General features: G+C 45.1%; 1 protein-coding gene across 6 annotated transcripts in view; it reads left to right on the top strand.

The window, feature by feature from the left end:
- prkd3 (protein kinase D3) overlaps window positions 1–14,198 on the top strand; it is a 33,431-nt gene that overhangs the window by 2,764 nt on the left and 16,469 nt on the right. The gene's annotated exons all lie outside the window — the stretch shown is intronic.

Here is a 14,198-nt window from a genome sequence, read left to right as displayed (position 1 = left end):
ATGAAAACTGAAAGTGGATAACTAAATAGGCAGTACTTCTAAACACATGTGCAGTAGGTGCTGGTGCTCTAAAGCTCCTGCTCAGTCATTGTCTTCTTTGAACCCATGCATGTGTGCTCCATAGTTGTGTGGGATTAATGGTGCGCAAAGCCTGTTGGAATAATGAAATGGCTCCTGTGTGCATCCACACGTCGCTGTTGTTCTAACCTCTCTTGTGTATAACGACAATTACTCCCTTTGTGTCTGTAATTACCACCGACTGAATACAAAGAGGGTGATTGAGCGAAAGCACTCTCATCAGCCACCGGGATCTGAACATTCAGGTCTCTCGGAGCTATATTTGAGTCTGAGATGATGATAATGGAAATGAGGAAAAATATTATGAGGAACAGACTTTGTGTTGAACAACAAGTGGACGATAGCGGAGGGAGCTATCTGTGTTGAGCCTGCTGTCCCTCTGGTTCCATGTTGTCCAAGTTGACATTCCAGAGGTGCGTAATGTTGTTTTTCTTTACAAGGTCTGCTGATTCTCACTAGCTAGTTATGAACAGTTCTGAGTCCCCAGAGCAGAAAATCTCATCACTGCGCATATTTACATGGATCCTGTAACATGTTGGCATAGTTGCAAGAATCTGGAACAGGAAGAGGGTGGGAAACACGGCGCTTTGAAGACAACCTGTAAAAAGTGAGTCGGTGCGGTACGTTTTTTGGCGAGTGGGTGCTGAGATTTGTCGCCCATGTGCAACTTTATCCCTGTGTCACTTCACATATCACATGCATTAATTTAGAGATGCCATGCACTCTAACAAAATGTAGCAGGAAACAATTAAATTGATGACCAACAGTCATGGGAACTTTGAAAAGGCCATATATATATAATTAATATCTGAACATAATGTACATCCTTTTCATGATTACGTACAGTGCATCATCACCACAGAACATATCCAGCACGTTCATCCACATTTCTTCTATTAAACACTGCCAACATGCAGTGCACTGCCTCAGCTATTTCATGAAATCCAGCCACATGGCTTTGATATCAATGGAAAATATGACTCTTGGCCTTCTGCGCACTCCAGTCCATCTCTGCCTCACTCCTTGCTCTAAAATATGCATGATAATGCTGAGCCTTCTTACAAAGGCTGCTCATCCTGGCAAACTTTTCCCAGCTGTGGATCTCTAACCCTGGCTTAGCCGTCGACAGTCGTCCCAGGATGTCTCCAGTCAGCAGAACCTCAGGTGTCTGTCAGCAGAGGCGAGACGGGGGAAAAAAAAAAAAAGCTTTTGACTTCACCCGGTAATATCTTTGTGGAGATAGAGTCTGGATGAAAGTGTATTCCCCCCTTTCCTGCTGTCGTTTCCTGTGCCGAGAGCTGGCCTGCTTCGCAAAGTGACTCAACAGACACGCTCATCCATTCAGTGTCAGGTTTTCTGCTGTGTCAGCTGTTGTGAACCTTCATGGTGGGATTTAGTAAACCATGATATTACCCATGTTGATGTCTTGGTGGTCTTCAAGCTTGTGGATGAGCAATTTGTCCATCCTCCTGCTGATTATCTGGGTCTGGGTCACCACAGCGGCAGGTACAAGAATAGCAACCTAGAGTGCGTTCGAGCATGCTGGGAGATGTAGTTCCCACATGGCATCCTGTCTGTGCTGTCCCAGTACGCAGCCAAACTACCTCAACTACCCCAATTGACCTTTCGGAGCAGTAAAGCTCGATTTGTCGGCGACTCAAGCGTCCGTTGAGCTCACCACCGCATCGTTACAGTCGCGTGTGTTGTACACGATCTGGTCTCAGTGTGCTTTAACTAGCATGCACTCACCACAGTAACTATATTTACATTCTTTCATTTACTGTGCGATACAGAGAGATGCTTGACCACACGCACACTTACATAGATGTGGAGTTACATCAAGGTAACTTGTAACTTCATACCGCTTTCGTCTCATTACTGAGACGGAGACTACGGCCAATGCAATCGCTGTGTTATACTACTCAAGAGTTCCCACCGGCATCAGTAACTTAGGAGAAAACACAAGCAGCCGTTATGTTCTCAAAGCTTGTGACCGTAGCTTAAGGACAGAAAGTTGAAGTGAGTGCTTTACTTTGTTGCACTGTTGCTGTTGTTAGCAAATTTTCAGTGTTATTTTTTAGTGTTCCTCTTTGAAGCCTGTTTCTTTGCTGGCTTGCCAAACTGTAAGATCACACAGTCTTTTGGTGTACGAGACAGCAACATCAGGACACACAAATTAACCCATGTCCAACTTTTCAATGGGCCTTTGTAATTACAAATGCCTATTAACACGCAGAGAAATCACTTTACGAAGCATGGATGCAAGCCGGTGTGCTGTAGCAGATGCACTTTGGATGCAGTTGACAGCTGTAAAATGTCCAGATGTTTACGTTCGCTCTCTTTTACTGTAGATTATGTGTCACGGCTTCAAGGTCGACATTTCATATCTTCCCTGAACCCTTCAGTTTTGAATCAGTCTCATTGTTTGATGGGGAGTCATGCAGCCTGCTGTAATAGCTGTGTATTGTATAGATTTCGTACGGCTCATGCCTCTTCCTGCTAAAGACTCAACCACATGACTTGGCCAGCGTCCACAGAGCAGATCTACTTTCTCTCTGTTCTCTATCTGGAGTTGGTTTTGATAGTAGTGGTTTGGACCACATTCACCAACTTTTAGTGGTTAAGGTCAACCTTAGTCCGGGGCAACCTGATATGGATAGGTTCAGTCCCAGTCTCTTAGGGGAGCTATTGCGGTTACTGCCCCTGCAATCTACTGAATACTTTAAAATATGACTGTTTAAGTGTCACCACTTGGCACAGGGGTACCGACTCAAAGCCAGGCTCCTTAAGGACTGTAAGAAAGGATGAAGGGAGCCAACCAATGGGTGGTGGAGACCCTCCCAGTCGGGTACCCATCAGTTCAGCCTTTATCCATGTTATATTCACGGTTAAGCCATGTTAATGTGGGTGATTCTTTTAGACCTCTAAATGTGCAGTGAGTTCCCTTTTTGCTTCTGCTTCTGTTTTTTTTTGGTTTTGTCACGATGGTGCATTGAATGACCCCAAGTGGCTACACGCGACTTCAAGTCAGGACAGCCTGACTCTTGCCTCTGGTTTTGGGGCTTGATGAATGGCGCGAGATAAACATCCATACACTTCCACTTGTTGAGCGCTTCCTGTTTGGTGTCGCCCAAGTCCTCTCGTGCAGCCAGCGAGGGAGCAGCGGCGGGACAAAAGTTCACGACTCCCTGAGAATGACTCCCAGTTAGCCAGCTGGTCAGCCCGGACAGCCAGCCAGCTCCAGAACATTCCTCTTCACCCAGGCATTTTTGGAGGATGATGTGATGTTGCTCGGGATGGGTGGGATTAGACTGCTAGGAAACTGAAATATTTGAAGCTAAACACTTGCTTTGGTAATGCTGAACATCTGACAAATGTTGACGGATGCTGTAATGGCGATTGCAGAATTGACAGTTTAGTTTTCAGTCTTTATGGGACTGTGCGGTATTTAATATCCTACAAAGACAATTCAGTTTTTAGTGGAGATGCTTTCTGGAGAGTGTTGGCAGCCAACGTGTTTGATATAACTTTAAAGTGTACCTTGGCATCAGTTAAATGCTTTTCTCCCTATCAACGGGGATGATAAAGCTTAGCAGGATAAAGGGAATTTGAAGCACTTCTGGCAAAGGTAATGGAAAAACCCCATTAAGCCTTCGCCTCAAATGTTACTTTTATGAATACTTTAAGTTTAGCGCTCTTCCTTAGGAAGTTTCTGCATTTTCACTCCAGCTGTGAAAGGCAGGTTTCTCCACCGGTTTTGTTAGTGCTGTAACTCGCAGTCTCTGGTTGAGGGCTGTACAGCTGCCTCTGTAATTAGCGAGACAAAGGCCTGTTTGAGTCAGAAAGGGGCGACTTTGGACAACGTACAGTACAATAGCAGAGTATTATAAAAACTAAAGGATTGTTTGGATTGTTCTAAACCGATGAGTAATATCACTTGGATGCTGCGAGGTAACACTTGGCAGAGAGAACTAGATCGGCTCAACATTCCTTTTTCAAGATTAATTAGATGGAGTTGCAACAGTGGAGATGTCTTTTTTTTTTTTTGTTTGGCTTTCATGATGGTGCTGTATCTGCCTTTAGGTGCTGTTTAGCAACGGTTATTTTGTGCAATTGAGGTCACAAGATTTGGCTTTGGTGATTAAGCTTCAGGACATAGAAGTGGTATTTCACCGGCCCTTTTCACCTAAGATCTGTATGTGGTGTTGAGGTTTGTCATAAAGATAGACCTGGCCTGGGAAATTGTATCTATAGAAAGACAAAAAAAACTGGCATAGTTTTATAGAAGAAAATGAGAAGGGAAAATAGCAAGAAAGAAGGGTGCAGATGGAAAATGGAGAGACTGCAGTTCACATCGACCAAAACTAACTGAAACACTCGGGAAATAAATCACCACCATCTCCCTCCCTCCCTCCTTCCCTCCCTCCCTTCGACACTGTAAGCCCACATCTGCATGTTCCTATGGAGCTGGCAGCCATATTTCACCCCAGAGGGCGTCCCAACAGCACAGTGCTTTATGTGTGATATACATGAGGCCAGACGTTTCCTGTAAAGCACATTCAGCTCACCCTTGAGTCAAAATATTCACTGTTGCTTCTTGGTTATGGCCTTCGCCTTTTTCCAAATTAGATGGTTTTTAGGCATTCTTTTTTAATACTGATGTATTCCAAAGCCATAGAGTTGACTAAATTGATATCACAATTGGGATTGCTGAAAAAAAACTAAAAAAACGTTCATGTACAACTCAAAGGCGTACTTGCCCAAGGAATCTATCAATTTCCCAAGTCTTGGAGTAATTTGTGGAAAAGAGAGAGAGAGAGAGAAGAAAAAGGGGAAAAAAATATCTCTGAAGTTAAGTGAGCTAAGTAATTTCTACCATCTGTAGGGCACATTTCTGCCGCATTGCTCTCCTCTAAATGTAAAGTGGCAAGGCAGAGCACAGGGCCCGGCCACAAGGGTTAGAGAGAATGACAGAGTGGAGAAGGGTGCTCCTCTCCAGGGACAGGGGGGGGGACAGCCCTGTTGGCAGGCCTTGCATGGAGCACAGAGGGGGGGTCGCGGCCACCGTATAGCCTGGTGTCCGTCGGTGCCAGAACCATAAGTAGAAGGCCGCTTCTGCCACCATGCGTGGCTTTGCTTCGGATTTTCTGCCCAAATGCCCTTCACAATACTCGACTTATGCCAGTGGCGGGGGCGGGGTGAGATAATCTTGCATCACTCCAATCTCTGTTAGTGCTGGCTGAATGGGCTTTGATTGCGATTATGCTGAAGTGGTGGGCAGCAGTAATGTTGAACCGTTTAATACGCAGGAATCCCGGTGACGTTGTCCTTGGGAAGCCAAGCACGTGTGGTGATTTAGGACCACTTCCTGAGAGGCTCCACCAGTTTCCATTCATAAATTTGTAACCGAAGCATAACACAGTTCGCTGAAAGAGGACATGTCATTTCCCTTATTAATTTTCTCATTAACGGTTCGAGTTTCTCCTCTCCTTAGACTGGAGTTTCTCCTTCGCTGCACTCGCTGACAACCTCAGCATACTTAGAGGACTTCAACCATGACACATACTGAAGTGGAGAGGTCGATTGACATGCACACTTGGCCTATTTGACCTATTTAATCACTAATGTCCCTTTTCTGAACTGTCAAACCTCTCAAAAGGCTAGCTAACAAACATATGTCATAATCGTCATCTTAGCAGATGTGTTAACATGCCAAAAATGTTTCCACCGTCCTGCAATTAAGACCACATGGTGTCTGTTGTAGCTACACAGTGATATCAGCGAGGCTTTATTGATCCCTGCAGCGGGGGGGCAGCTTGCAGAATGACTCATTCTGAGTTGTTTTCTCAGCACCGTTTTGCCTTTCCTTTCTTTCAGCGTATAGTGAGTGATCTGTCAAACTGATAGGAGGGTGGCTGGGGAAGTGCAATTACATGTTGATACTAGAAGAATACACCATGAAACCTGTGTTATGAAGGGAAAAAGGTCAGAAGAAATGCCCTGGTGAAAAGCACCACAGGGCCGAATGGAATAAAAAGTAGCTGTATTGGAATTCCACTTTTATTCGATTGGCTTGTTTGAGCGTTCTGAAACCCGAGGGGAAACAGTCAGCCACTCAACATGACTCCTTTTGTCGCCGTGTCTCTTGCTGCCGCCGCGCTCGCCGTTCGGTTGGTTCCCCCTCAGAGCCGCTCCCTGTTTCCATATTCTTTCTTTGCCCCTGCTCTCCAAAGCTGCTGTGGTCGGCGGAGCAGGCGTTCAAATGGCTTTTCTCGACGCTGCACATGCACATTATTCTTCTCTTGCGGGTTCAAATGTGCAGAGAAATTGCCTTTTGGGTGTCCATGCTGTGAATAAGGTGACAGCTTGAGTGTTAGAATTTGGCTCTACTGAGTGTTTGGTTTAGTGTTTTTTTTGAAGTGTAGTTCTTTTACGAAGGTACAACTGTATTTCTGTAAAAAGTAAGTCCTCATTATCACTCATAAAGAGAAAAACCTCAGCTACTAGTGCCTGCCCACTTTCTGTATTGCCGAACCTGCGGCTATTATTAATGTTTCTGTTGAGCAACAGCAGCATGTTCTTACATCCTGCTATTACCGCTCACCTCATGACCTCCTGCTCCGCCAGAACAAGAGAAAGTGCAGTCGCCATCAATCTCCCATAAATTCCCCCCCGAGTTCACCTGTTTATTTGCCCTGCGTGGAGGTAAAATCTGGCAGCTGTTCCCGGCGACTCCAGGCCAGAGAGGGGAGATGGAGTGTGTTCTGCAGTGTATCTGCGAGGCAGAGGTGCTGGCGGAGGATCGCGGCGGGGCTATAACTCATCAGCAGCGTGCGGGGGCCTGGCCAAGCATGTCTTAGATCACACTGCTCTCTTTCCTGAGAGGCCTTAGATCCTGTGACTCAGCCTTCCTCTTCTCTGCTTGGCCTCTGGACAATGTTAATGCATGAAATTCTCATGCAAACACATGCGCTCATATATACACACACACACACGCGCGCGCATGTGCACGCGAGCAAACACCCACATGTGTGAAGTCATCGAAGAGAGACTGTTTCTGTCATGCGTGCTCTCATTGGGGATACAGTGGCTCGCAACCAAACACTGACCTCATCCCCATTATCTCCCATCCACTTCAGTGCTTTTATTCCGCAGGCCATATGACCACAGAAGAGTATTGTTTCTCCGGATTCAAATAACCAAAAGACGGGCGAAAAAATTGCGGGGTTTTCTTTGGAGAGCAACGCTTTATAAAACAACAGGAAGAGATTTGGCTGGAAACCATCAGCCACTGTAAGCGGTATAGCTGTTAGCATCTCCTGATGACTGAGAGAGGTCTAGGATAACAGGTGTAGAGTCTCCTGCTACGCTGGGGTGAGGACAAGGCCCTGGATCTAAGCTCAGTGGTTAAGAGTTGTGATTCCAACTTGTCTGCACCAGAAGTGGAGATACACACACACACACACACACATGCTCACACAGGCTGCAATCTCACACACAGCAACTCTCAGCTTACGGTAAGAAGGAAACCAGCAGGGAATTAATTGCATATGAACACTTGGACACTTTTTCAAGCTTCTGCGTTTCTCTTTTTTTACCAGTCAGTGATGCTTCAGTCAGGCTGCAGTGTTCACACTTCTCTTAAACATGCAGGAGAAAGACAAGGTGTGAGAAGTGGTTTAGTTGCTCAAACAAGAAGTTGCTCCGTCGCTATGCTGCGTCCTGTCTGTACAAAGCAGCCGCATCAAGCCAGGAGAAGTTGCAGCTGATTGATGGTGGAGATGTTCAGCTCGTGCGGTGTGCCTTACAGTTTGTGAAAGTGCATCGCTACGGTGTGGTGCACATTGAAATTGACTGTAGCGCCAGATGTATTTCAAGTAAAGCTCCGTTCCACGCTTGGCTGGAGCTTTGAGAAGCGTCAGATGTCATTCGGACCGTGATCTGTTGTTTTGAAGAACATACCGCCGTGTTCCACGATGACACAGCCTCATGCAGCAAAAACAAAAAAAACAAACTATGAATGAGCCATGAGCCATGCTCTGCCACATGGAAGGAAACGAGAAGTCAGCGCGTAGAGTGAGAAAGTCACAGCTTTTCTTGCCGCTCTGCCACTGAATGAGTTTCCCTTCCGCAGCATGTGGCTGCTGCAGTTGGTTACACTTAGTGGAGTCTTCCTTTGTGGAAAAGACTTGACTTCAGGAGGAGCACATATTATGAATGTGTGTGTATAGTGGACAGGGATGGGATGAGTTTGCTTGATCCTGCAAGTGTACAGAGATGCCTGCTTGGATATAAACCATATGAGGGTAATGCCGCTCCCCCCCCCCTCTGCTCTTTCTGCCTCCAGCTGTATTGTGCTTTCGTTGGCCTATGCCAGCAAACGACGGAGCAAGTGGTTTTATGTAATGTACCATTGAAAAGAAGCATGCATTGACTGCAGAGAAGGGAAGAACATTGTATGCAGTTGCTTGACTCATCATGGATTGTGGTCAGTAGATCCACAGTGTATTGTATAACCCTACAAAATCATGAAATAAAATGTCATGCTAAGTGAGTAGAACAGTGTGGGGTGTGGTTCTGGCACCCTGCATCTCTCTGAATCGGCCGGGCCAGTAAGTGATGCCCATATTGAGCGGCTGCCGATTGTTATCGGCCGATAATCAGAAGAAATAAGCTATCAGCTGTTGGGCAGCACAGTCCAGCTTGGCTAAATAATTAAGCTAAAAGCTAATATTAACGGAGGTTGCATTAAGATGCATTATGATGAGTTCAAGCTCTTTCCAGTAGAAAGTATTAGGCGAAGGTGAACTTTAATGTTGTCATGATGTTTTCAAACGTAATCGTGAAAAATTGTAGAATTATGACCTGTTAAACTTTCTTACACCAGCTCTTAGCAGCTTATGAAGTATAACTAAAACTACTAATGCATGCAAGATTTTTTTTTTTAAATCAAAGCAAATACTTTATTGACAATTCAAATATTTTTTCGGGGCGGTGTATCGGTCGATATGGCTCATTGACCGTCGGCGGCAAAAAAGCGTGATCGGCGCATTTGATTACATAAAAATAAAAGAATAGATTATAATCCTTTTCTCTTGCATGTTTGTTTAATTCAACCAGCCACAGTTATTGCATGCTTCAGATGTGGACTTGAAGCTTTCATTAGCTTGTTAGCAATCATTGTCCATCTCTAAAGTTCACAACAGGTTAAGTAGCAATGTGTTAGCTCGTTCATGTGAGCTCTTATGGTTGTCGTAGCACTTTAACACACTGTGTATGACTTTCTGCTCGCTGCTGATTCCATCCACTTCATTAGGTTTGGAACATTCCCTCCCCGAGACAGTAAAACAATAAGTACAGTGAGGACATCTGCACCATCAAAGTCAATTATTTCGAAATTATACAACCAAATTATAAGCAAACTGGAGGACCAAAAACACTTGATGTTGAACAAGACAGTGGAAAAGCAGAGTGTTTCCAGTGTGCCGTCTTGTGATGCTTCACTCCATGTGACAAAGGAATTATGTTTATGCCCACTTCTAGTAATTGCATAATTCGTTGCACATGTGTTTCTCGTGTGGAAAACTTTTGCTGGGCATCACATTAATAATATATAATGAAAACAAATACAATTCCACTGTTGACTTTAATAAATTAACACAGTTTTCCACACCGTGTTTGATGTGACTTGAACAAAGTAATTACACAGTTTTTCCCCCCACGGCTCGCATGAGCGCATAATTGGATTTTCCAATGCATTCGTTGGATATCTCTCTCTGTTGCGGTCGTTAACGTACACCTCAAAGTCAAACAACTGTTTCCCCATCGTTTTGGCGCAGAAAAGTGTTTTCCTATTTGTGACACCCTCTCTGTGGCTCAGTGGAACTTCTGGTTTCATGACTTACTGTGGAGCTCGTCAAGTCGTGCTCGGAGTTATTTACCAAGTTTGAATGTATATGTAATTTGAGCCAGCTTCTCTCGTTAATGTATTCTTAGGGAGTCTCTTCAAATATCAAACAGAAACAAATAAAAAACAACATCTTGTGGCTTCTGGGGGAGGGATTCTGGGGCAGTGTGATCTGTGCCGGGGCTCTATTAGATAATTGGAGGTATCAGTCAATGGACTTATTTATCTGCTGAGAAAAAAAAAAGCACCTTCTATCACACTGATCTTGTGACAGCTTTTATCTTGCCACCTCAAGCTAAATGAACAACGGCCTTATGCCTCCTGACTCTGGCTTAGTGTTTCACAGAACCTCAGTATACCTTGATGAAGATCTTTAGCCTCTGTCCTCTGCAGGGAGCTTAGATATTCCTCTACCCTCTGATGTTATAGTGCTATAGCTCATCCATACTGCAGTATAAGTATAAGTCATTCACTTTTGCACATTCACACCTGAGCTGACCAGCTCAACAACAGTCTTCAGCCTGGAGCTAAGCGCCCGCTTGGGGGGCAGCTCAGAAGTAGCCGAGTGAGAGACTTGCTCATTCATCTTCAACACAGTTCCCCAGCTCGAATTGGCATCAGGGTGAAAACGTGTGGAAAGTTTTCCATCCACTCTAGCATTTTCACGTTAATTTCTTCAGGTGCACTGTCCCATTAAATTGCCAAAACAATAGTTAAATGCAAAAATAAATCTCCTATACTGGGTAAAGAACTGTAAGCAAGATCTGTGTCACACTCAGATGACAAGGGTCTGGAGAAAATCTTTAAATTGTGGAAGGTTGGAAGTCCTGGGTCACCAATTAAATGGAACCGTTGGTTAGTTTTCTTGATGGGAATAGATTGATTTGTATAATGACAGCTGACTGTGTATGTGCTTATTTCTGAACTGATATTTGTGCTTGAGTTTCTCTTTTCCATGCCTTCAGGGAAGGCATGAAGGGGGTCCGGCTGTTACAGATTAGTTACTTATAATACAGAGTAGAGGCCAGTGTGTCGAGATTATCCAAAAAAAAAGAAAAAAAATCACACATGGGAGAGATCACATGACAATCATGCAGAATTACAAAACGGCATCCAGAGTGTTTGTGAAGAGAGCCATTGTTGTTAGTCTAGAACACTGTTAGTGTGCATGAAAGGCTGACTTTGGCAGGGAATAAAAGGATACATTTAAAATGCATGAGTGTGGAGATGATTCATCATTTGATCCACAGATAAACAATCAGCAACTACTGCATTTTGAAAAAGTTAGCTATGTGATGACATCGTTTTGAGGTTTATGAATCTGTGGTAGCATTTTATAGACCAAATGATTAAAAGGTTAATCAAGAAATAACGTAATCGTTAGTTGCAGCTTTGCTTTAGTGAGCACATGACCTACAGCGAGCTGTTTATTTTTTGAATGCATTGTTTACTTAGCTGCACATGTACAATATGTCCATGCAGACGGATCTGGAGCAGGACATTTCACTGGAACTGTCCTCCACATCTGTCTGGCCTGCTGCCAGACTAATAAAGGTGCGAGGCAGCCGGAGGTCAAGCAGCATACTTTTCCTCGCTGCAATCACATGGCCAATCTGTCAGAGCCTGAGCACCGCTCGCAATGCTGCTTCCCGTTTACCGCCCACCTCAGCCACCCATCACCCCATGCACAGAGACACAAACGTCCGACCGCATTAATCACGCAGAACACTATTCTATTTTGACAAAAGCTTTTTTATTGTCCTGTGTGACTGAGTGCCTGTCTTCACACTTTGGTTTTGGGTTATTTTAGTGGGCTAGCGGAGATGTTCAGCAGAACGTTGTCCATGGATGAGTTATGACTTCTGAGTTTCCCTAATTATACCATTTTGCAACTGATAGCATCAATACTCCTCAACGCCAAATGGCACACATGGTTATTCAAACCAGATCATTTCTTTATGGCTGTCTTGATGTAATTTCTTTTTGGCTCCCCAATGAAATAGGACCATATTTCAGATCTGCCCCCCCCCTCTCTCTTCATCTCCCTTCTTTCCTCTTCTCTCCTGCCTCTCACTCTCTTTCCTTATAACAGGATTTAGCATATCAATGGCGGATTAGTTCGTTTAACAAAAGCTTACCACTGCAAAGCCCCTTTCCACTCGTCTTTCCAGCCTGACTTGTGGACCCCACACACAGCTCCACCGCGCCGATGTCTTTGGTGTGCGTGTGTGGTCGCGGCTGATCCGCTGAATGGATTCACGTTTGAAGATGACAAAAGACATGCTTGGTCACTACGGGCTTCGGCGAAGTGTGCAGTAGCATGCGCGGGTGATGGTGTGTGAGGCCGCATATGTGTGCAGGAGCATGGTTTGTTTTTTTGCGTGAGTGTGTGCCCGGAGCTGCTTTAGGCCCACAGGTTAGCCATCACTTATCGCTCTATCTGTACAAACGTTCTGTTAAAAGGTGTCCTAAACCTGCCACTCTATTGTTCTTGTACCTCTCAGGCTTCCTCTTGCTTTAACGGGGCACGGAAAAAAGTAGTGTACTCTGCCCTAGCATCAGTTATACTTGCTGGCCTGCAGATGCTCCGGCTTTGGAATGGGACCTGGGATCCATACAGTGGAAAGTGTTGCATGGGGGGGGAGGTGACTCCAGCTGGCTAGATTTGGGCATCGACCCATGTGCGTGCGGGTTCGGGTGGAGGAAAAAGCCCTCCGTGACACCGCAGCCGGCTCAGGAAGGATGCCCCCACTGCCTGCGTGGTGTTGGTTTGAGCCACGTAGCATTAATCACCGCAGAGGGTGACAGGGTTTAGGATGTAGGTATGTCGAGTTGGAAGTGTTCCACTATACAGGCACGCGCCTTGTGTTACAATCAGGGCTGAGCAAAAACTTTCTCCTGTTAACTTTGCATGTTTGCGTTTGCAATAGTTGTGATGCAGAGGGAATCGCCTTCAGATTGGTTGGTGGTGGACTCCTATACGGATGGAAGGATGACTCTTTACGGTGAATTGTCACAAAATATCCTCATCTGGCAAAAACACATGAACACTCAAGCACACCACAGGCCCACGGCGTTTGTGGAGGCTCACTTCTAGCAGTATTACCAACTCATCAGTGTCACGGCGGCGACGTGCCTGTGACTGTGAGCGCACGTCAGAACGTTGTGGTTCTATTTCCGAAAGGACCTCCAATCAATTTGAACCCACAACTTTTTTCGCGGTTCATAATTTTACAGTTAATAAGCAAGCTTTAACCTGACACAACCTCACTACCCCCATTTGGGAATGACCACTCTCACAGTAATGCAAGTCAACACTCTCATCCACCTAGAATTGAATTACCATATTTATTTACAAGGGTCACTTCACCCAAATGACAAAAACACTATTATTTTCCACCCAATTACCCCAAGTAGAATCCAGCAATACTGATAGTTTGGGTTTTGATATACCTGCCAGTGAGTTATCTATCTCCAGCCCAATACATTGGAGGGGAATTGATTAAATATCAAAGTATCTTTCCAGAAATAATATCCTGGTTGATTGGTCCAACATTACATTGCATCATGTGCAGCGCAACTGTTGCATAATATGTACAGCGAGGAATAATGCTGCTTTGGCTGCATGTTCTTTATTCCAAGAGTGAACAGTTCATGAATGCTATTCTAAGCAGGGCCTTTCATGGGAAAACCATTGCTGCACAAGAAGTAATATTATGATGTACTTTATTGATCCCTGAAGGGAACTTGTCCTCCTCCGCTGGGAGATCAGAGTGTAGGTTGGGGGCAGGGGGACAAGATCCTTTGTTGGAGTTAGTCTCCCTGCCTGCGGCCTGAAAGACCAGAGCAGGCCTCAGTAGTCATCAGTTTCTGTGCAGAATTCAATTTTTTTGCCTTCTGACAGTTCATTCCTCTGGCTTTTGTTGACACGAGTCATCCGATACACCCGTGTTTTTTCGGAGCCATTAATCTGTCTTGCTGTCTCTGTATCTGTGATTCTTGGCAGTTGAATGGCTCCAGGTGTCTTGTGTGTCCCGTGCCCAGACGCTTTGCCAACCCCCGGTGCTCCGAGGCCGCAGTGGCATTGTTCTATGTGGCCCATTGTGTGTGACCCTGGTTCAGGGGGAAACAGCTGGTGGATCCTCCAGTACCAGCCTGCTTGGCACTGCGACTAGGCCCAAGCCATGGTGTGAAATAACTGCGCCCCCAATTC

Source organism: Anarrhichthys ocellatus, unplaced genomic scaffold, assembly GCF_004355925.1.
Source record: "Anarrhichthys ocellatus isolate YVR2014 unplaced genomic scaffold, GSC_Weel_1.0 scaffold7, whole genome shotgun sequence".
In the NCBI taxonomy this organism is placed as follows: domain Eukaryota; kingdom Metazoa; phylum Chordata; class Actinopteri; order Perciformes; family Anarhichadidae; genus Anarrhichthys; species Anarrhichthys ocellatus.
The sequence above is the reverse complement of the archived record's forward strand: the minus strand, read 5'-3'. Positions and strand labels throughout refer to the sequence as shown.